Consider the following 24,529-nt stretch of genomic DNA (forward strand, 5'->3'; position numbering starts at 1 on the left):
ACCCTTCAAATCCCAGTGTTATTACATGAGCGCCCTGTGTTATAAGCCCCAAAAACCAAAAAACGAAACTAAATATTTCCACAAAAAACCAGTTGAAGTAATATGTGATTGTCATTATAAGTAGGCCTTTAGATGGACCAAAGATTGGCACCAACATACATTTTGACCTGCCATTATTTTTTTGCATTTTTTTTGCAATTTAAAAATTAAAACTTCAAGGCCCTGAGTCTTCATTGACATCCAAGAAAAGAAGAAAAAATAAAATCATATGATGATAATTTGGGGTTGAAAAATAGCATTTATAATGGAAGTCAATGGGCAGAAAATGGTCCCCAGGGTGATGGGTGTGGGGATTTCTGCTGCTCAGCCATTTTAGGCTGATTTAAGGAATTCACACTGGAATATTAACATTGACAGGTAAAAACTATCCTGTGGCAAGTTTGGTTATATTCCACTGAACACAGTGGAAATGGCAGCCATTTAACACATAGCAGTGGCACAAAAAGGTCCCAAGAAGGCAGGAAGGTTAAACATAGAAAAAACATGCATGTTGTAGAAAGTTCTATAAATGTATTAAAATTGTCATTCAAAAAACAATCTTGGAGAGTTTTATGTAGATAACACATGTGTTTCTATAACTTGAGAAGCCCAATCACGGTCTGGTCTCATTGGAGAAGACTGCAGTTCATCCAGGATTCCTCAGCTTAGTTAGCAGGAGGACTCCACATTGTTCTCAGATTGTTGCACTGATACAAGACATGTTCACTCTCACTTCCTTTAACAATGATAGAAACTTGCATTTTCATGACTAGTATTGTGCGCCATTAATGCATCTCAGTCAGAGCATTGTTGCCTGTGTGGGTGCTGTGACACAATAACTGTGAATGGCTCAGTCTAGTTTTATTTTTTCTCATGTGAAGAAAGTTTAAACTTCTGTCCTTAATAAGCAGCATTCTCTTAAGCTAACCACAATGTTTTTGCCATTTCTGCTGTGTACCATGCACATCACTGTAACAATATGCAAAATTTCAGTGATCATATACAATATACAAGGACACAAAAAGCAGCACCTGTAGAAAATGATCATTTAATCGTTACTCTTCCTTCAATTGTTAATTCAAAGCAACAGTAAATGTGTCTTGTGCAAAAGTTTGGGTTCTTGTCTAACTGTAAAGTCTCAATTCGATTATTATTTTAAGAGCTTCTGGCAGGTACACAAATATTGTCCTCTGGCACATTTATTAATATCGCCAACTTATTTTTCTGCCCTTTAATTACATAAATATTTCACAAAGTCTGGAGATTTGATATTTGATGCCAACATGTCTCAGAGGAAAGTGTCATTAAAAGTTGTCTCTTCCTCATGAAACTGTTAAAAAATGTAACTTGAGCAGCACATCTAATTTATTTTATGACTAGAATCTATTTCATTAAAAGTCCAAACTTCAACAGTAAATCAACTTTAAAGGCCAGTCCTCTATTTGAGGTACGCACTTAAAACATTGTGTTATTTTAGCGATTTAATGAAGCCAGAATAAGGCACTAATCAGAAGAGCCAAGTGGTTTGGGATGAGGTGAAAGCTCTCCCTCGTATGGCCACTTCACCCCCCCATTATCTTCAAGTGGTTTCATTTCAGCACCTCAATGATTATTAAAGCGGGGCAAGCGAGTGCGTTTGCAGTAATCGTTATCTGAAACTCTCCTTCCAAAAAAACTACTGAGGCCACTTTGTGAATTAGGCTCACTGAGGCTGTAAATGTAAATACACACTGACATCTAAATAAGTAAAAGGTCATTAGAAGGAATGAGAGGGAGATCAGTCAAACCAGGCTATGGACACAGTTTTAATCAGGTAAAATAACTGATAATAGATTTTCACACATGTAATGTCAGACACATAATGAAACGACTGTTTTTGATGTGATCTAATTAACAAACAGCTGCAAATGCAGTCCGTCTTCCATGCGGCGTTAGAGCACACGTACATGATTGTGCATGCAAATGAAGGTATGCAAACACCAGAGTCGGGGCAGTGCGGGGCGGTGAGTAAGCTATGTGAGGAATAATTTCCATACAGATGAGCTAAGCATTTTCTGCTTCACACCAGGTTTATATTTAAAGGTTGTTTATTGATTTAAATACTCCTCACTGTTGGGCTCCATGTTACAGTACTCAGAGCATGTACCTGTTCAGCTAAAGGTGCCAGTCTTTTTCCAGTGCAACTCCAGCATACACCAACTTTAATTTAGGGGCTGAAAGAACATCAAAACACAGAGCAATCAAGACTCGTGTTCTGTTTATATGTTTTATTTTTATCCAACTGTTTTTTTCGGGTTCTTGCCTTCCTGATACCTGATCTTGGGCCCATCATACGCATAATATTCGTTGTAATGGTGTCTGGAGGGTGGTGTCATCTTCTCTTCCTGTGGGTGTCATCATTGCAGTATAGAGCTGGGGTGGAGAAAAGAAAACTTGCTGGAGTTTTTGCCCGAATTTGCTTGATGAGAGTAATTCTTACTTTTAAAGCATTCATTTATTTTCTCTGTTGCACCACTAAAGACTCGCTTCAGATGGATCAAAGCATCTCCAACGTGCTGTGTCAATGAGTGCCGTATTGTTTCATCTCCAAGGAAACCAGAGTGTATCCTGCATTCCTACAGATGCTTCCTGGTTGCCATCTGGCATCTTTATTCTTGCCTGGTGTTATTTTATTGCTGCTTTTTTCCCCACACATATAACGCCTCCATACTGTTTCCATAGCAATGCTATTGCTGAGATGACGGTTCTCTCTTGTTGTTACAGCTCTTGACTATCAAGTGTCCATATCTGGAGACTCTCTAGCAGTCAGGAATGCTGCTCCCTGCAACAAATAGCTAATTGTGGTGCAGGTGGTGTAGGCGTAGAGGCTTATTATGAAGTGCAAGTTGGAGGACAACCCTGTTACGTCACGCATGAAGGTACAAAACTTTTACAAAAGAAAAGTTGTGCTTTGCAAGTTTGGTGCCAGGAATTCTTATTGTTCAGTTCTTAACTTGGTGAAATGAGAATTTTATTTCTGTTTCTACACCAAGCTGTTAAACTGCAGCAGTAAACACTCTTTTATTTTTATTTTTATTTTTTTTATTTTTTATTTTTTTGGCCTGTCCCGTTTGGCTCTTTTGCCATCAGAATTGTTGTCTAAAGGCAAAGAAAGATGCCCAACGGATTTACTTTACCAAACTGACCATCCCAGCCTTGCCGTAATGGTCCATTTGATTCACCTTTTATTGTTTATTTTATTTTCACTTACTGAATACGGGACAGACTTGACTGGGGGAAAGAAGGGGAGAAAGAAAGAGGGAACGAGAAACAGCTGAGAAGAGGGACGGGGGAGAAGGGCAAAAGACAAAAACCAACAGAACGGGCAGAGAAAAAAAATGCATATATCAATCACCTGGATCACCTGCTGAGAAAGAAAAAAGAAAACAAGCAGAAGAGAACAAGAGTAATAGAATAAACAACATCACAATGATATATGGGAATATGACAGTAAATACTAAATGTTAAACATTATTGTGCAGCACATAAGATCAACAGAACACAGTGTGCTTTGAGGTAGGAGCCAAAAAGGGTGTAGTTTGTGGGTGTGATCACCCGTGTGTACACCTGTGAGCATGGACGCGCTTGTTTTTTGTTTTTTAAAAGGTTCCTTCATGTAATAATCTGCTAGAGGGTGTGGGGGGGCCACAGCCCCGTCCTCCAGGGCGTGAAGCAGGTGTGGAGGAGATCAAAACTCCAGACATCCAGAGGCCCCCAGAACACAAGAGACCAAGGAAGACCAACAGAGGGGCAGCCGCGCCACTGTCCCGGAAAGAGCTGAGGAGAGTCCCAGATGAGGGCTCACTCAGCAGCCGCGGAGCAGAAGCCAGGGGGAGTTGCAGTGACGCGCCCGTGAGCTCCGCCGGCAGCCAGCTGCGCCTGAGTGACCGAGCCCCAGGCCGAGAGGCCGGGGGCACCCCACCTCCGAAGTGGCCCGAGCGAGCCCCAGGCTCCAGGCCCCGATAAGCGGCCACCAAGGAGTGAGCCGGTGTGTACCTGGATGCCCATCCCCGGACACAAAGAACCACCAACGCACCGATGTCTGAGGGGGTCCGCCACTGGCAGGGGAAGTGGTGGTAGGGGAAGATGGGCCTCCAAACCTTGGAGGGCCTGAGGTGTCCCCAGAGAGGTGGCGCCTGACACCCAACCTGACATATAGACACAGACATACAGGCACACACAGATACAAACATCCATTCCCACCCTCATGCTCTCATATGCACTTACTCCACACTCAACCAACGTGGAGACAGACATAAAGAGACGTTGTACACACGATCACACTCCCCAAGCGTACTCTACAAACCGGGTCTAGGTGCCCTCGCCCCTGGAGGGGGGAACTGCACCCAGACCCAGGTGGTGTTTCCCTTTTCCCTGCGGTGGGGGGAGGCAGACCGCCCCGACTCCGCAGCAGCAGGAAGGCTCCACACTCCGGACCGCAGTCGGACGGCCAACTCCTCCTACTAGTCCTGGCCCCCCTGCTCCAGCAGGTCGCAGAGAATGGGGGTGAGAGAAGACTCCAAACCTCCCTCCACCCGCTCATTGTAATGTTGATGCATGTGTGTTCTAAGGTGCATTTAAAACCCAGGAGGGCATGGAGCTACCTGCCAGAGAGCAGCAGGTAAGCGCATGGTCCCTCCTGCTAGCCCTCAATGTCTACGTGTATTTAAAATTGAGAGGTGGGCAACGATGCCAGGGGTGGGGTGTACACCCTGATGGTACTTTGGACTCCGTGTATCGTGCCCACCCCCAAGATCCTATATGTATGTGTAATGAGAGTGTGAGTAATGTGAATGTCTAAGTTGTGGGATAAAATTGAGGCAGAGGCAGCCAGAAGGGGACGGGGGGGGGGGGGGGGGGGGTAGCCTCCTCTGCACCCTGGTGACATACCCCTACTCCAAGGCCCTGCATGTGTGGGTGGTTGTGGTGGAGCGGGAAGAGGGAGGCAGCTGGAGATGGGGAGGGAAGGAAGGGAGGGGCAAGTGTCCACATCTGGAGACTCTCTAGCAGTCAGGAATGCTGCTCCCTGCAACAAATAGCTAATTGTGGTGCAGGTGGTGTAGGCGTAGAGGCTTATTATGAAGTGCAAGTTGGAGGACAACCCTGTTACGTCACGCATGAAGGTACAAAACTTTTACAAAAGAAGAGTTGTGCTTTGCAAGTTTGGTGCCAGGAATTCTTATTGTTCAGTTCTTAACTTGGTGAAATGAGAATTTTATTTCTGTTTCTACACCAAGCTGTTAAACTGCAGCAGTAAACACTCTGGCTATGAGTTGTGCTGTAGGAAGGAAGCGTTAACACACACACACACACACACACACACACACACACACACACACACACACACACACACACACACACACACACACACACACACACACACACACACACACAGCAGGACGGTACAAAAATTATACTGCTGTTGCAGTCCTGCAGAAGTACGAGAGCCCAGTGCCTTGCTCACAGGCACTTTATAATAAGCTCCTCTGCCATTTGTGCGTACACAATGTTTCCCTCCAGACATCTCATGTTCCCATGGTGACCAACTTAGTGATTAGTATTAGCATAAAGGCATCCAATAAAGACATAAAGCTCAGATGGCAGAACACGTGAAATTCGACTGCACACATGCTGCAGCTTCCGCTGTAGCTACTATTTCTAAATTCCAGTGATCTTAGTTTTTATATTCACATCAACAACCTCAACAGTTAAAAAATTCCTGTCTCAAACTGTCTCTGAGAACTTGGTCCAGGCATTTAAATCAAGCAGTTTGGAGTAATTGTAACACTCTATTTGCCAGATGATCCAAATCAGGGACGTCCAACTCACTTTACCGTATATAGCCCACGTTTATCTCCAGTGTGTCGAACCCTTAAGACTCAGTGTAAATATGTTTAACACCACATTTAGTCCCAATTTCAATTATAAGAAAAAGAAATGCGTTTTTAATAGTACGTCTCAGTTTTTCTACAAGAAAAAGAAGATTTGCAGCTGCAGTAAATGAAAGAAAAGTGCATTGTTTATCTAATAATTAATTACTTTGGTGGAGTGTGACTGGGAGGTCTTGATCATTTGGGAGAAACTGTGAAAGCCACAGTAAAAAGTCAGAAATCGACGCCCGCTGTCATTTTTTTAAAGCTATCCAGTGGGCCAGATTGGATTCTGTGCCTGGCCGATTCTGGCAAATGGGCCTTATGTTTATACCCTCTCTCCCTGCCAGTACATCTCTAAGTTGCTCAGTGTCTATAAGCCAGTCAGAGCTCTCATGTCTTCAGGTTCAGATCTTTTTACTGTTCTCAGAAATGGATCTGAGTGTGTTGAGGGTGCTTTCAGTTACTGTGGTCCTGTTCTTTGGAACAAGCTGCCCACTGACCTGAGATCAGTTACATACTGATCAGCCGATACATTTAAAAACAGACTCAAAGCCTTTTATTACATTTTGTCTGTTTATTACAGCAATTATTTTATCTTCTGTGTTAAGCACATTGAGTTTCCATGTAATGAAATTTGCTATATAAATATAATTGCAGGTAAACCATCCATTCGTAGAGCAGAAGAGGAAAATATTGATTTGACTTTAATCTCAAAACATCTTCTGTTTACTTTTGTTGCTTTTATTACCTTTTAAAAGCATTTTTGTCCTACTGAAGTCTCGGCTCTTCGCTACCAATGAAAATCAGGTTGTTTTCACAGATGCCATCGAATAATAGTTGATGGGATACAACCAGAGACCAGGCTGAATGGAGATAAGCTAAAACCTTTTTAGAGGTAAACTTATGGGGGCCAAATTAACAGAGCAACTTAAATCTGTCTCGGTTTCCTTTACACCAATTTATTTGTGATTGGGATTAGCTGTCAATACATAATCTACAGTAATTTGAAGATAACAATATTTTTGATTTGACGGGCATGCCGTTGCTTCGCAAGTTAGACAATCAGCTCTTTAACAAATCGCAGTGCACTCACACTAATTGCAGTAATTTTACTCTTGAGCTGGGCCTGCTGAAATGTTTAATTACAAAAAAATCCATTAATTATAGCATGAAGAGTAATTATGTCTGAAGATGCATAGCGCTGGATACCGAGTCCCCATGTTACAACATGTTCACCATTTTCAGCCCGTCTTTTACGAGAACAGTTTTTCCATTAATAATCAAAACATATGAACTGACTGTCACTAATGCTGAGAAGCTGGTGTGGTGCATATAAGATCAGGAGAGTTTGACCCATCTTGTTTTTACCTGCTATCTGACGTCTAAATAACTAGTTGTAATCGAATGCTCCCCCAAGAACAATGAGTCACTGACTGGATACTCTCAGGATTATGACCCAGTAATGACCTGTCTGTGTTGGTGTCTGGGTTATGAGCCAGAGATTACAGAAAAAGGAGAAATGAATCCTTTTATTTTAAGTGTTTTATTAATATACTAACGTGTGTTTATTGTATTTTTTCAGTACATATTGGATTCCTAAGAGAACCAAATACACACAAGAAATACAAGCAATACTCATATATACTGCTGCCTATTATCAGCTACTGTAATGAGTTTTTGATATGATATGGAAAGAGTGTAATTGTTTCTGCCTAAATACGAGGGTTCTGCTCTCCCAGTACAAATTTTTCAAAGGTATTGTTCTATTTTTTTCTTTTAAATTTAGCGTTAAATAGTAGAGCTTGCCACACTACTTAACTGGCACTTTGTCACATACAGTAGCCTCCTGTTGTAGAGTAGATGTGGTTTTATTTTCAGCAGTAATCTTTATACTGTGAGTGGAGGTGGCAGCTGCAAAGGGTCTGGCTTCTTTTCACTGTGACACACCTCAGTGCTCGGCCACCGGAGAGTGGAACCTCTGCCTTTTATGCAAAGCTGAGTGGGGATGTTCGGCTCATTTGTTACGGCAGAGGGGCAAACTAGGCCCGTCCGTCCACCTTTGCATTTGTAAAATACATTTTACCAGTTTTGCTTTTGTGATGTAGATTCTAACGATACAGAAAATGTAAGTAGCTTGCAGAGAAGGGCTCTGAATGTGAGCGAAGAAAGCAGCTGTTGCGATTGGGATGGCTTTCATATCTTGATGCTTCATCTCTCGTAACATAACACGCACAAAAAGAAGGAGAAGTTTCATTTTATGATATTTGTGGTGGGCCGTACTGTAAAAAGGTTGAAATGCTTTAAGATCTGTTCACAAAAACTGAACCCTTCAGGTAGTTAAATGCAATTATGCAGCTCAGAAGCTGCTCATTTGAATCACATTACACCCCAACTCAAACTCGGTGTGTGTCCCCACAATACATATGGGCGTACCAGTGTGAGGAGAGGGAGGAAGGGATGACTAATATTTTATTTAAGACCCAGCTCATATGTGTAGTATGATCCATGATGACGCGTGGATGATCTTAAGGTCGAGAGTCATCACTTTAATACTCTTATAGCCATAGCATCCTTCACTCACGATCTACTCTGCGGCAGTAAACATCGTGCTTTAATGTCACAGACGATACAGGAATAAATCCCACGGAGAAATGTGCGTTATTCAGCAGGTGTCAGCAACTTATTACCCAGGATGCTCTGCAAATGTATGTACATATACAACACGTGTACTTGGAATAAAATCACGTTCCATTCTCAGCGAAACATGCAAGAGCTTACCAAGATTATTTGAAACCTCAATAACTATAATGTAGCAATATGCTAATGCTTGCAGTATAGGTTTTCCCTAATCACATGTTAGCATGCTTTGCATAGTCGTATTCTGAAAATTGTGAAGAATAATTTGTGCATGATGATAATATTTGCACAAGATAGGAGAAAAAGCAGATATGCAGAATAACTACACTGTAAAAAAGAACGTCCTACTCTTAAAATTCACACCGCTAAGCTAAACCACAACATGGATTTCACAAGACCTTTGGGCATTGTCCTGTGATATCGAGTGGTAAAACTTTAGCAGCATGGACTTTAAGTCCTGTTAGTTGTGAGGAAGGCTGATCTTGGGATTGGAGTTAGTTTTCAAACACAGCCCACAGACATTTGATGTCTGGATCATTCGAGGGCAGAGTCAACAACTTGAGCTCTTTGCCGTGTTCCTCAAATCATTCCTCAACAATTTTGTAATGGAGTAAGAGTGATTATCCTGCCAAAGAGACACCTGCCATCAGAGAAAAACAGCTGCTGTAAAGATTTGCTGCAATGTTTAAACACTTGGTATGTAACAAAATAACTCATGATGGATCATGGAGTCTAATCGCCAAATAGATCAATTAATTAATTGCATCTTCTTGAACAAGCTATATTTAATATGAAGATACCACCAGCACACCTGGACCCCTTTAAAGTACAACAGTCTACAAGAGGTGACACTGTGGTGTGTTAAAAATACGACATCATAAGAACCCTAAACCGCAGTATCACTCTTCTTCTTCTTGTTTTTCTTTCGGACTATAACAAAGTTTGTTCTCCTCAAGTTTTGCTTAGCGTGCAGTTCAGGAACAAAAATGAGGACACGAACGGATTCCCCCCCAGCTCCCTCCATGGTTCAGTCCATGGTGGGGACACACTGTAAGAAGTCATCTATAGAATTTACCCAATAAATCTGAGGTAACAATTTGCATTGACTTTTTTGGGGTAGATTTAGTTCAATATATTGTGTATAAAATAACTTCAATAAAAAGCTATGAAATACTTAATTAAATTGGGTAAAATTTACCCCATATTTATGTATACATTCAACAGCTACTTACTTATTGAAATTAGGTAAAATTATCTCTTGTTTGCTAGTTGGTAATACCTGATAATTAGTAATAAAATTTAATTATTATCAGTTGATAAACATTACCTATTCATATAAGGTAAAATGTACCCCCCCAAAAAAGATATTCAAATGATTCCTCATCTCAATGTTTTATTCCATAAAAACACAGAATAAAGTGCAACACAACGGCTAATGCAGACAACACTTTCAAAGGCCACTCAGTCCATTTTAAAAGCCAAAAGCACAGAAACTCTACAAGGTTGTTTCTGTGCATGTATGTTATCAAACATATGGATAGATAGAACAGAACACTAACACCAACATGCAATAGTTTCTGTGCTTGCTGTCAGAAGAAAAATTATAGCTCCATCAAGCTATGTCCTCTGGGAACAAGAGGGGAAATGTGTGTGCATTGCATAAGCTTATTTTTGAGGTCGTGGACCTTGTTCAGTAGTTTGGCCCCGTCAAGATCCAAAAACAGTTTTTGAAAAGTGTCAAATGTGTTCCTCAGCTCCTTCGGATATTCGAGGTTGAGGGCATCTTTGGTATTGATGAAGAACATTAGTCCTGAAATCTTCCAAGGAATGTGGGTTGTGTTTTCTACTCTTGTGGCTGTGGAATGTTGTGTATTTGTTAACCTTATGGTAAATGGCCTGCATTTGTATAGCGCTTTTCTAGTCCATAGCGCTTTACACTACATTCAGTCATTCACCCATTCACACACACATTCACACACTGGCGATGGCAAGCTACATTGTAGCCACAGCTGCCCTGGGGCGCACTGACAGAGGCGAGGCTGCCGGACACAGGCGCCACCGGGCCCTCTGACCACCACCAGTAGGCAAACATGGGGTTAGTATCTTGCCCAAGGATATTTGGCATGCAGCCAGGAGGCAGCCTGGGATCGAACCACCGATTAGTGGCTGACCTGCTCTGCCACCTGAGCTACAGCCACCCCCTTATAATCACAATCCTCAAAAACACATGGCACAGTTTCAAACTTTTTTAGATGGCCACCAAGATGTTCAAACAACTGCCTCTCACTGTCAAAAGAGCATGAATTACAGACAATGCACGTGAATGAAAGGATGTTGCCTGGCTGGGATGACTGTGGGTGGGTTGACAAATGTGTCCTTAATGCACCCCATGTCTTGACAGTGCAAGGGCAATCTGCATGAAGGCAGGGTATGGAGTGGACTCGACCAAAATGCCCATGTATTAGCCTGACGTGTTTCAGCAGGTCTAATCTTTTTGTGGTTGTGAAGTTGCACAACTTGCATTTCCAGTTCATTTTCCCATAACTGAGGACTTTGGTTAAGATTAACCACATTTTTAAGGTCAGTGTGATTTATTTCATTTAGAAACTTGCATACCTTTAAAGGATACACCGGGGGTGGGGATGTGAGTGGGTGCGTCAGCCCTAGAACTGGTAACAGAGTCGTCTATCAGTGAGTCTCTGCTTGTAAAGGACACATGTGAGGACCTGAAAAAGAGGGCAAATAGTGAGTGTCCACATACACAGATTCTTCATGCAACAAAAATAAGAAAATACATTACACAAAGGAAATTTTCAGATATGTACCTGGTTACACTGCTCCATCCTGCTGATCACTGCTCCATCCTGCTCCTGCCCGCCTACAGGCAGAAGCTGAAACAGGAAGCTCCAACCCGGAGGGCGGTGCACTGTTGGACGGACCAATCGGAGTCTGCGCTGCGGGACTGTTTTGATCACGCGGACTGGGAAATGTTTCACGTGGCCGCCAGAGACATTGATGAATACACAGACTCAGTCTGTGGATTTATCAGGAAATGCGTGGAAGATGTCGTCCCATCCAGAACAGTCAAATCCTTCCCAAATCAAAAACCCTGGATTAACGGAGATGTTCGCGCGGCACTGGCGGCACGGAACACCGCCTTTGCCTCCGCGAACACATCGGACTACAAACACGCACATTACCAACTCCGGAAGACGATCAAAGCAGCCAAACGTGAGTACAGGGACAGGGTGGAACAACAATTTGACAACCCTCGGAGTATGTGGCAGGGACTAAACACGATCACAGACTTTAGAGGGAAAACCAGCACACCGCAGACCACGGCCTCTCTGTGTGAGGATCTAAACGTATTCTACGCTAGATTCGACACAGCGAACACCATGAGACCGGACAGTGTGCGCACCGCGGATGACGTCAGTGCGCACACTGTGTCTGAGGAGGATGTGCGGAAGTGCTTCAGGAAGGTGAACGCACGCAAAGCTACTGGTCCGGACGGGATTCCCGGCCGCGTCCTCAGGTCATGCGCGGCTCAGCTGGCTGGAGTGTTCACGCACATCTTCAACCTTTCCCTCTCTCTGTCTGTAGTCCCAGCCTGCTTCAAAATGGCCACCATCGTCCCTGTACCCAAATCCTCCACCATCTCCTCATTGAACGACTGGCGACCTGTAGCCCTGACCCCCATCGTAAGCAAATGCTTCGAGAAGCTGGTCAGGGACTTCATCTGCTCTGCACTACCCGACTCACTGGACCCTCTACAGTTTGCATACCGCCACAACAGGTCCACTGATGATGCCATAGCCCTGACACTACACACTGCCCTGTCACACCTGGAGAAGAGAGACACGTATGTGAGGATGCTGTTTGTAGATTACAGCTCAGCATTCAATACCATCGTTCCCTCGAAGCTGGACAGGAAACTGCAGGATCTAGGACTGAGCAGCTCCCTCTGCAGCTGGATCCTTAGCTTCCTGTCTGACAGACGCCAGGTGGTCAGACTGGGCAGCATCACCTCATCCCCCGTCACACTGAACACTGGTGCTCCACAGGGGTGTGTACTGAGCCCTCTCCTGTACTCACTGTACACCTACGACTGCACAGCCACTAACAACTCCAACATCATTGTGAAGTTTGCGGACGACACTACAGTGGTGGGTCTTATCACCAACGGTGATGAGACGGCTTACAGGGAGGAGGTCAGCGCCCTGACCCACTGGTGTCAAGACAACCATCTCACCCTCAACGTCGCAAAGACAAAGGAGTTGATAGTGGACTTCCGGAGGTGCAGAGAAGTACACACCCCCATCACCATCAACGGCGCTGCTGTGGAGAGAGTGAGCAGCTTCCGGTTCCTTGGCGTACACCTGGCTGAGGATCTTACGTGGTCAGTACACACAAACAAAACAGTGAAGAAGGCGCAGCAGCGCCTCTTCTTTCTCAGGAGACTGAAAAGATTCGGCATGAGCCCCCGCATCCTCAGGACCTTCTATCACTGTGCCATTGAGAGCATCCTCACTGGATGCATCACCACCTGGTATGGCAACAGCACCGCCTACAACTGCAAAGCTCTCCAGCGAGTAGTGCGGTGCTCTGAACGGATAATTGGAGGTGAGCTTCCCTCCCTCCAAGACATCTACAGGAAGTGCTGCCTGAGGAAAGCGGGGAGGATCATCAAGGACTCCAGTCACCCCAGCCATAAACTGTTCAGACTGCTTCCATCAGGAAGGAGGTTCTGCAGCATCCGGTCCCGAACCAGCAGACTGAGAGACAGCTTTTTCCATCAGGCCATCAGACTGCTGAACACGTCATAGACACCTCAGCTTCACTACTGGAACTTCAACATTATGCACTCCACACTGTATATAAATGCCACTTGTTTTGCACATATTCAACTCTGTATATTTTATATATTTTATTATTATTATTATTATTTTATTTTTTTACTATTTAATTTGTAAAAATGTGTATACACACACACACACACACACACACACACACACACACACACACACACACACACACACACACACACGTAGGAAAATATTTAGTATACACATCCAGAAATGAATACACTATTATATATTGTACATATATTTATTAGTTTCAGGTTGGCCATTCTTGTATTTTGCTCGTTTGTGTTGTTGTGTTTGCACATCTCTGTTGCTTGTGGGGCTCGCACACAAGAATTTCACTCGCATGTGCTGTGCCAGTGTGCCTGCACATGTGATGTGACAATAAAAAGTGATTTGATTTGATTTACAAGTTATTTATCTAACCTCAAAATTTCTCTGAGTCTCTTTAATGAAGGTAGAAATTAAACACAAGGTGAATATTGTTCTTCAGTTTTTCTTTGCTCCTCTTATCTGAGAAGTCTGTCTGTCTGTTATACTTAACATGTCTCACACTCATACAGTAAGACAAATGGTGGGGGTCTTGTAAGGAAGTTGGGGGAAGCAGACAACTCCACAGGAAGAGTCTTTTGTGTCTTCGAGGACTCTGGTAGGTAGCAAGGGAGTGTGAACCTTAAGGTGTGAAACAGCTGTGTACTGCCTTTTGTTCCTGGAGAAGGTATTTAACTGAGAGCCATGCTAGGCTCAGGGAGACTCTGCTGACCGTCTGTCCCGCGGTCATGCAGGGACTTCATCAAGCTTGCTTGTCTGTTCTTTGTGTGTTTGATTAAAGAATGTTAGCTACCGCTCACCGCTCGTCTGCAGGCTTTATTTAAATGGAAAACTTCCACAACAGGCAAAAAAAAGAAGCTTTTTGCTAAAAAAAGATTTAGAGCAGAAGTTTTTTGCACTGCATTTTAAAATGAAAACATATTGCATTTATTTACAATTAAAGACACAGAGCAGAAAGTGTGTTACTGTTTTACACCCACAGACACACAAGAAAAGAAGCAGGCAACATGAGGTCAAGTTATGGCAATTTTATTTGTGTATTTCAGTACATGTATTTAGATTAGACTTTTTAAAAAACAAATAAACGTCCCAAGAAGAAGGATGGGGTGAAAGAAAGGTGGAGAGAGGGGGAAGAAACTATTGATCTCCTCAAACTTGATGCTGCTGGGTCAGTTCTTTCTCAGCAGTCTGCTCCAGAATCCCCTCCTGTCCTCGGCTTTCTTTTCTTTTGCCTTCAGTTCTTTTAAGGTTTTGTTGAGCTGCTCCTCGGCATCTTTAAATTTTTCTTTCAGCTGCTGTTTGGCCAGTTTCACTTTGTGTTTGAGGAGCTCTTTAGCTTCCTTTTTGTGCTTTTGCATTTCTTTAAGTGTGTCTTGGCAGTCTTTCTTGGTCACCGCAGAGCCGGTCATTTCTTTCATGAATGCCTTCACCTCAATTTTCTCTTCTGCAAGTTCTTCTTGCACTTTCATCAGTTCCTTCTTCATGTTTTGAGTGTAACTCTTTGTATCTTCCATTTCTTTCTTTGCTTCCTGTATTTTCATTTTCTCTTCCTCCAACACTTTTTGAGCTTCCAACAATTCTTTCTTCATATTTTCAATCCCATTTTCTGCCTCATTTTTCCTTTTTTTCTCCTCTTGAAGTTGTTGCTTTACATGCAGTAATTCCTTCCTTAGTTTTTCAGCTTCAGCCATTACATTTGCAGCTTCTTGTGTTGCCAACTGCATTTTGCTTTTTTCCTCTTCAAAAGCTTCCTGCACCTCCTGTAATTCCTGCATCACATTTCCTGCCTCCTTCTTTGCAGTTTGATATTTATTTTTGGCTTCTTGTGCTGTGCTTTTCTCTTCCTCCAATGCTTTTTGAGCTTGCAACAGTTCTTTCTTCATGTTTTCATTCTCGTTTTCTGCCTGTTGTTTTCCCATTTTCTCTCCTTTAACTTTGAGACCAACATGCAGTAATTCCTGCAATACTACTTCAGTTTCAAACTTTGAATTTTTAGCTTCTCCTCTTGATTTCTCTGCCTCTTCTTTTAATTTGACATTTTCAGCCTGTATCATTTGAAATTTAAAATGAATCAGCTGTACTGTATTGTGAGGTGAAGCACTCGCCGATCCTCTTCTCGATCTCCCTTGATTCATTTTGGCCTTTTAAACAAAGGAACCAACGTTTTGTAGAGGAGTGAAGTGAAGTGTTTGATGTTTTCTTCGTCAACTGTCGTTTGTCCTGCACAGAGATGCTGCTGTAGATGTGTCTCTAGCTGTGTCTGGATACAATGAAACATGCTGGAACTAAGTGCTTGTGTTGCACAGTTCTACTAAACATTCCATTCCATGCATGCTCCGCCCACATGGTCAGGAATGTCAGGTGCTGCATCGCCCAATGCTGCTCCCGTTGCCTAGCAATAACAGCTGTTTACTTTTTGGGCTCTGGTTCATTGTTTAATAAAGAAAACATGTCCAAGTATTGGGTGCTGAGGCTCAGCGCATATTCTAGCCTGCTGTGTGGGTGGGCAGCTAGAAATCACTGGTGGGCAACATGAGTGAGGAGAAAACTGGAGCAGCCAAGCAGGGAGCTGCAGGTTGCTGGTTTGAGTCTCTGTTCAGATGCTGGTGTCTCCTCTCTCTGAGATGTCTGCAAACTGTCCCAGATAAAACAATAAGGATAATAAACAAACACGTGACTAAAATAACAATTATGACTCTGATGTGTTTCATGTGTAGCAGGATGGCCTCTATACAGCAGTCGCTGCAAGCATCCACATCGCCACACTTACTATTCTTTAAGCAGGCGTGCTGGGCTCCTCCTAAGGAAAGTTTGAAACTCATTTCCTTCATGCTGGTGAACTTTTTACCAAATATTTTCATCAAAGCTTCTCCATCACTGACAGGGATTGTTTGGATCTTCACACTCATCTCCACCAACCCTAAAAAATGAGTCTCACTTTGCTCATATAATGCCAGGAGTGTCTCCATATTCCACAAAAGTCTATGCAAACATGTAACAGTATCCCATATTCATAGAAATATTATTGATATTATAACAAAAGCTGTCACCAACACAATTGTCCCAAGTGCTTTTTTTTATTAGTTATTGCAAATGCTTGACTGCAGTTCTTGCTAGATGACAAAACCACTTATTAGGTTTAGAAGGAAATGACTTTTTCTACATGAGGTAAAGTTGGAGAGCTGTTTCCCCAAACTAAATGAAATCATCATTTGAAAAACTACAATCTGTATTTACTCTGAACATCTGTGTTAACATTTGAAATTGGAAACATGTAAGTGTAACAAACATGTTAAAACATAAGAAATCAGGAAGGGGCATGTATAGGAATTTCTTTTACTTATGCATTAATCACATTATTTTATTGTATGATACCTTGGTGCCACTGGATTTTAACATGTCTCACACTCATACAGTAAGACAAATGCTGGGGGTCTAGTAAGGAAGTTGGGGGAAGCAGACAACTCCACAGGAAGAGTCTTTTGTGTCTTTGAGGACTCTGGTAGGAAGCAAGGGAGTGTGAACCTTAAGGTGTGAAACAGCTGTGTACTGCCTTTTGTTCCTGGAGAAGGTATTTAACTGAGAGCCATGCTAGGCTCAGGGAGACTCTGCTGACCGTCTGTCCCGCGGTCATGCAGGGACTTCATCAAGCTTGCTTGTCTGTTCTTTGTGTGTTTTGATTAAAGAATGTTAGCTACCGCTCACCGCTCGTCTGCAGGCTTTATTTAAATGGAAAACTTCCACAACAGGCAAAAAAAAAAGCTTTTTGCTAAAAAAAAAAAAAAAGATTTAAAGCAGAAGTTTTTTGCACTGCATTTTAAAATGAAAACATATTGCATTTATTTGCAATGAAAAACACACAGAGCAGAAAGTGTGTTACTGTTTTACATCCACAGACACACAAGAAAAGAAGCAGGCAACATGAGGTCAAGTTATGGCAATTTTATTTTTGTATGTCAGTACATGCATTCAGAATAGAGTTTTTAAAAAACAAACAAACGTCCCAAGTAAAGTTTGGGGGGATTTTTGTGAAAGAAAGGTTGAGAGAGGGGGAAGGAGGAAGATGCTGCTGGGTCAGTTCTTTCTCAGCAGTCTGCTCCAGAATCCCCTCCTGTCCTCGGCTTGCTTTTCTTTTGCCTTCAGCTCTTTTAAGGTTTTGTTGAGCTGCTCCTCGGCATCTTTAAATGTTTCTTTCAGCTGCTGTTTGGCCAGTTTCCCTTTGTGTTTGAGGAGCTCTTTAGCTTCCTTTTTGTGCTTTTGTATTTCTTTAAGTTCATCTTTGCAGCCTTTCTTGGTCACCGTCGTTTCTTTCTTGAATACCTTCAACTCAATTTTCCCTTCTGCAAGTTCCTCTTGCACTTTCATCAGTTCCTCCTTCATGTTTTGAGTGTAACTCTTTGTATCTTCCATTTCTTTCTTTGCTTCCTGTATTTTAATTTTCTCTTCCTCCAACACTTTTTGAGCTTCCAACAATTCTTTCTTCATATTTTCAATCTCATTTTCTGTCTCGTGTTTACGTTTTTTCTCCTCTTGAAGTTGTTGCTTCATGTGCAGTAATTCCTTCCTTAGTGTTTCAGCTTCAGCCATTACATTTGCAGCGTCTTGTGTTGCCAACTGCATTTTGCTTTTTTCCTCTTCAAAAGCTTCCTGCACCTCCTGTAATTCCTGCATCACATTTCCTGCCTCCTTCTTTGCAGTTTGATATTTATTTTTGGCTTCTTGTGCTGTGCTTTTCTCTTCCTCCAATGCTTTTTGAGCTTGCAACAGTTCTTTCTTCATGTTTTCATTCTTGTTTTCTGCCTGTTGTTTTCTCATCTTCTCTCCTTTAAGTTTGAGACCCACATCCAGTAATTCCTGCAATACTACTTCAGTTTCAAACTTTGAATTTTTAGCTTCTCCTCTTGATTTTTCTGCCTCTTCTTTTAATTTGACATTTTCAGCCTGTATCATTTGAAATTTAAAATGAATCAGCTGTACTGTATTGTGAGGTGAAGCACTCGCCGATCCTCTTCTCGATCTCCCTTGATTCATTTTGGCCTTTTAAACAAAGGAACCAACGTTTTGTAGAGGAGTGAAGTGAAGTTTTCGATGTTTCTTCGTCAACTGTCGTTTGTCCTGCACAGAGATGCTGCTGTAGATGTGTCTCTAGCTGTGTCTGGATACAATGAAACATGCTGGAACTAAGTGCTTGTGTTGCACAGTTCTACTAAACATTCCATTTCATGCATGCTCCGCCCACATGGTCAGGAATGTCAGGTGCTGCATCTCCAAATGCTGCTCCCGTTGCTTAGCAATAACAGCTGTTTACTTTTTGGGCTCTGGTTCATTGTTTAATAAAGAAAACATGTCCAAGTATTGGGTGCTGAGGCTCAGCGCATATTCTAGCCTGCTGTGTGGGTGGGCAGCTAGAAATCACTGGTGGGCAACATGAGTGAGGAGAAAACTGGAGCAGCCAAGCAGGGAGCTGCAGGTTGCTGGTTTGAGTCTCTGTTCAGATGCTGGTGTCTCCTCTCTCTGAGATGTCTGCAAACTGTCCCAGATAAAACAATAAGGATAATAAACAAACACGTGACTAAAATAACAATTATGACTCTGATGTGTTTCATGTGTAGCAGGATGGCCTCTATACAGCAGTCGCTGCAAGCATCCACATCGCCACACTTACTATTCTTTAAGCAGGCGTGCTGGGCTCCTCCTAAGGAAAGTTTGAAACTTCATTTCCTTCATGCTGGTGAACTTTTTACCAAATATTTTCATCAAAGCTTCTCCATCACTGACAGGGATTGTTTGGATCTTCACACTCATCTCCACCAACCCTAAAAAATGAGTCTCACTTTGCTCATATAATGCCAGGAGTGTCTCCATATTCCACAAAAGTCTATGCAAACATGTAACAGTATCCCATATTCATAGAAATATTATTGATATTATAACAAAAGCTGTCACCAACACAATTGTCCCAAGTGCTTTTTTTATTAGTTATTGCAAATGCTTGACTGCAGTTCTTGCTAGATGACAAAACCACTTATTAGGTTTAGAAGGAAATGACTTTTTCTACATGAGGTAAAGTTGGAGAGCTGTTTCCCCAAACTAAATGAAATCATCATTTGAAAAACTACAATCTGTATTTACTCTGAACATCTGTGTTAACATTTGAAATTGGAAACATGTAAGTGTAACAAACATGTTAAAACATAAGAAATCAGGAAGGGGCATGTATAGGAATTTCTTTTACTTATGCATTAATCACATTATTTTATTGTATGATACCTTGGTGCCACTGGATTTTAACATGTCTCACACTCATACAGTAAGACAAATGCTGGGGGTCTAGTAAGGAAGTTGGGGGAAGCAGACAACTCCACAGGAAGAGTCTTTTGTGTCTTTGAGGACTCTGGTAGGAAGCAAGGGAGTGTGAACCTTAAGGTGTGAAACAGCTGTGTACTGCCTTTTGTTCCTGGAGAAGGTATTTAACTGAGAGCCATGCTAGGCTCAGGGAGACTCTGCTGACCGTCTGTCCCGCGGTCATGCAGGGACTTCATCAAGCTTGCTTGTCTGTTCTTTGTGTGTTTTGATTAAAGAATGTTAGCTACCGCTCACCGCTCGTCTGCAGGCTTTATTTAAATGGAAAACTTCCACAACAGGCAAAAAAAAGAAGCTTTTTGCTAAAAAAAGATTTAGAGCAGAAGTTTTTTGCACTGCATTTTAAAATGAAAACATATTGCATTTATTTGCAATGAAAAACACACAGAGCAGAAAGTGTGTTACTGTTTTACATCCACAGACACACAAGAAAAGAAGCAGGCAACATGAGGTCAAGTTATGGCAATTTTATTTTTGTATGTCAGTACATGCATTCAGAATAGAGTTTTTAAAAAACAAACAAACGTCCCAAGTAAAGTTTGGGGGGATTTTTGTGAAAGAAAGGTTGAGAGAGGGGGAAGGAGGAAGATGCTGCTGGGTCAGTTCTTTCTCAGCAGTCTGCTCCAGAATCCCCTCCTGTCCTCGGCTTGCTTTTCTTTTGCCTTCAGCTCTTTTAAGGTTTTGTTGAGCTGCTCCTCGGCATCTTTAAATGTTTCTTTCAGCTGCTGTTTGGCCAGTTTCCCTTTGTGTTTGAGGAGCTCTTTAGCTTCCTTTTTGTGCTTTTGTATTTCTTTAAGTTCATCTTTGCAGCCTTTCTTGGTCACCGTCGTTTCTTTCTTGAATACCTTCAACTCAATTTTCCCTTCTGCAAGTTCCTCTTGCACTTTCATCAGTTCCTCCTTCATGTTTTGAGTGTAACTCTTTGTATCTTCCATTTCTTTCTTTGCTTCCTGTATTTTAATTTTCTCTTCCTCCAACACTTTTTGAGCTTCCAACAATTCTTTCTTCATATTTTCAATCTCATTTTCTGTCTCGTGTTTACATTTTTTCTCCTCTTCAAGTTGTTGCTTCACATGCAGTAATTCCTTCCTTAGTGTTTCAGCTTCAGCCATTACATTTGCAGCGTCTTGTGTTGCCAACTGCATTTTGCTTTTTTCCTCTTCAAAAGCTTCCTGCACCTCCTGTAATTCCTGCATCACATTTCCTGCCTCCTTCTTTGCAGTTTGATATTTATTTTTGGCTTCTTGTGCTGTGCTTTTCTCTTCCTCCAATGCTTTTTGAGCTTGCAACAGTTCTTTCTTCATGTTTTCATTCTCGTTTTCTGCCTGTTGTTTTCTCATCTTCTCTCCTTTAAGTTTGAGACCCACATCCAGTAATTCCTGCAATACTACTTCAGTTTCAAACTTTGAATTTTTAGCTTCTCCTCTTGATTTTTCTGCCTCTTCTTTTAATTTGACATTTTCAGCCTGTATCATTTGAAATTTAAAATGAATCAGCTGTACTGTATTGTGAGGTGAAGCACTCGCCGATCCTCTTCTCGATCTCCCTTGATTCATTTTGGCCTTTTAAACAAAGGAACCAACGTTTTGTAGAGGAGTGAAGTGAAGTTTTCGATGTTTCTTCGTCAACTGTCGTTTGTCCTGCACAGAGATGCTGCTGTAGATGTGTCTCTAGCTGTGTCTGGATACAATGAAACATGCTGGAACTAAGTGCTTGTGTTGCACAGTTCTACTAAACATTCCATTTCATGCATGCTCCGCCCACATGGTCAGGAATGTCAGGTGCTGCATCTCCAAATGCTGCTCCCGTTGCCTAGCAATAACAGCTGTTTACTTTTTGGGCTCTGGTTCATTGTTTAATAAAGAAAACATGTCCAAGTATTGGGTGCTGAGGCTCAGCGCATATTCTAGCCTGCTGTGTGGGTGGGCAGCTAGAAATCACTGGTGGGCAACATGAGTGAGGAGAAAACTGGAGCAGCCAAGCAGGGAGCTGCAGGTTGCTGGTTTGAGTCTCTGTTCAGATGCTGGTGTCTCCTCTCTCTGAGATGTCTGCAAACTGTCCCAGATAAAACAATAAGGATAATAAACAAACACGTGACTAAAATAACAATTATGACTCTGATGTGTTTCATGTGTAGCAGGATGGCCTCTATACAGCAGTCGCTGCAAGCATCCACATCGCCACACTTACTATTCTTTAAGCAGGCGTGCTGGGCTCCTCCTAAGGAAAGTTTGAAACTCATTTCCTTCATGCTGGTGAACTTTTTACCAAATATTTTCATCAAAGCTTCTCCATCACTGACAGGGATTGTTTGGATCTTCACACTCATCTCCACCAACCCTAAAAAATGAGTCTCACTTTGCTCATATAATGCCAGGAGTGTCTCCATATTCCACAAAAGTCTATGCAAACATGTAACAGTATCCCATATTCATAGAAATATTATTGATATTATAACAAAAGCTGTCACCAACACAATTGTCCCAAGTGCTTTTTTTATTAGTTATTGCAAATGCTTGACTGCAGTTCTTGCTAGATGACAAAACCACTTATTAGGTTTAGAAGGAAATGACTTTTTCTACATGAGGTAAAGTTGGAGAGCTGTTTCCCCAAACTAAATGAAATCATCATTTGAAAAACTACAATCTGTATTTACTCTGAACATCTGTGTTAACATTTGAAATTGGAAACATGTAAGTGTAACAAACATGTTAAAACATAAGAAATCAGGAAGGGGCATGTATAGGAATTTCTTTTACTTATGCATTAATCACATTATTTTATTGTATGATACCTTGGTGCCACTGGATTTTAACATGTCTCACACTCATACAGTAAGACAAATGCTGGGGGTCTAGTAAGGAAGTTGGGGGAAGCAGACAACTCCACAGGAAGAGTCTTTTGTGTCTTTGAGGACTCTGGTAGGAAGCAAGGGAGTGTGAACCTTAAGGTGTGAAACAGCTGTGTACTGCCTTTTGTTCCTGGAGAAGGTATTTAACTGAGAGCCATGCTAGGCTCAGGGAGACTCTGCTGACCGTCTGTCCCGCGGTCATGCAGGGACTTCATCAAGCTTGCTTGTCTGTTCTTTGTGTGTTTTGATTAAAGAATGTTAGCTACCGCTCACCGCTCGTCTGCAGGCTTTATTTAAATGGAAAACTTCCACAACAGGCAAAAAAAAAGAGCTTTTTGCTAAAAAAAAAAAAAAAGATTTAGAGCAGAAGTTTTTTGCACTGCATTTTAAAATGAAAACATATTGCATTTATTTGCAATGAAAAACACACAGAGCAGAAAGTGTGTTACTGTTTTACATCCACAGACACACAAGAAAAGAAGCAGGCAACATGAGGTCAAGTTATGGCAATTTTATTTTTGTATGTCAGTACATGCATTCAGAATAGAGTTTTTAAAAAACAAACAAACGTCCCAAGTAAAGTTTGGGGGGATTTTTGTGAAAGAAAGGTTGAGAGAGGGGGAAGGAGGAAGATGCTGCTGGGTCAGTTCTTTCTCAGCAGTCTGCTCCAGAATCCCCTCCTGTCCTCGGCTTGCTTTTCTTTTGCCTTCAGCTCTTTTAAGGTTTTGTTGAGCTGCTCCTCGGCATCTTTAAATGTTTCTTTCAGCTGCTGTTTGGCCAGTTTCCCTTTGTGTTTGAGGAGCTCTTTAGCTTCCTTTTTGTGCTTTTGTATTTCTTTAAGTTCATCTTTGCAGCCTTTCTTGGTCACCGTCGTTTCTTTCTTGAATACCTTCAACTCAATTTTCCCTTCTGCAAGTTCCTCTTGCACTTTCATCAGTTCCTCCTTCATGTTTTGAGTGTAACTCTTTGTATCTTCCATTTCTTTCTTTGCTTCCTGTATTTTAATTTTCTCTTCCTCCAACACTTTTTGAGCTTCCAACAATTCTTTCTTCATATTTTCAATCTCATTTTCTGTCTCGTGTTTACATTTTTTCTCCTCTTCAAGTTGTTGCTTCACATGCAGTAATTCCTTCCTTAGTGTTTCAGCTTCAGCCATTACATTTGCAGCGTCTTGTGTTGCCAACTGCATTTTGCTTTTTTCCTCTTCAAAAGCTTCCTGCACCTCCTGTAATTCCTGCATCACATTTCCTGCCTCCTTCTTTGCAGTTTGATATTTATTTTTGGCTTCTTGTGCTGTGCTTTTCTCTTCCTCCAATGCTTTTTGAGCTTGCAACAGTTCTTTCTTCATGTTTTCATTCTCGTTTTCTGCCTGTTGTTTTCTCATCTTCTCTCCTTTAAGTTTGAGACCCACATCCAGTAATTCCTGCAATACTACTTCAGTTTCAAACTTTGAATTTTTAGCTTCTCCTCTTGATTTTTCTGCCTCTTCTTTTAATTTGACATTTTCAGCCTGTATCATTTGAAATTTAAAATGAATCAGCTGTACTGTATTGTGAGGTGAAGCACTCGCCGATCCTCTTCTCGATCTCCCTTGATTCATTTTGGCCTTTTAAACAAAGGAACCAACGTTTTGTAGAGGAGTGAAGTGAAGTTTTCGATGTTTCTTCGTCAACTGTCGTTTGTCCTGCACAGAGATGCTGCTGTAGATGTGTCTCTAGCTGTGTCTGGATACAATGAAACATGCTGGAACTAAGTGCTTGTGTTGCACAGTTCTACTAAACATTCCATTTCATGCATGCTCCGCCCACATG

At 41.9% G+C, this 24,529-nt stretch overlaps 1 protein-coding gene across 2 annotated transcripts in view; it reads left to right on the forward strand.

Annotated features, from left to right (window-relative positions):
- kcnab1a (potassium voltage-gated channel subfamily A regulatory beta subunit 1a) overlaps positions 1 to 24,529 on the forward strand; it is a gene marked incomplete at its 5' end in the record, with an annotated part of 152,283 nt that overhangs the window by 32,630 nt on the left and 95,124 nt on the right. The window lies entirely within an intron of this gene.

Source organism: Rhamphochromis sp. 'chilingali' (assembly GCF_963969265.1).
Source record: "Rhamphochromis sp. 'chilingali' genome assembly, chromosome: 8".
NCBI lineage: Eukaryota > Metazoa > Chordata > Actinopteri > Cichliformes > Cichlidae > Rhamphochromis > Rhamphochromis sp. 'chilingali'.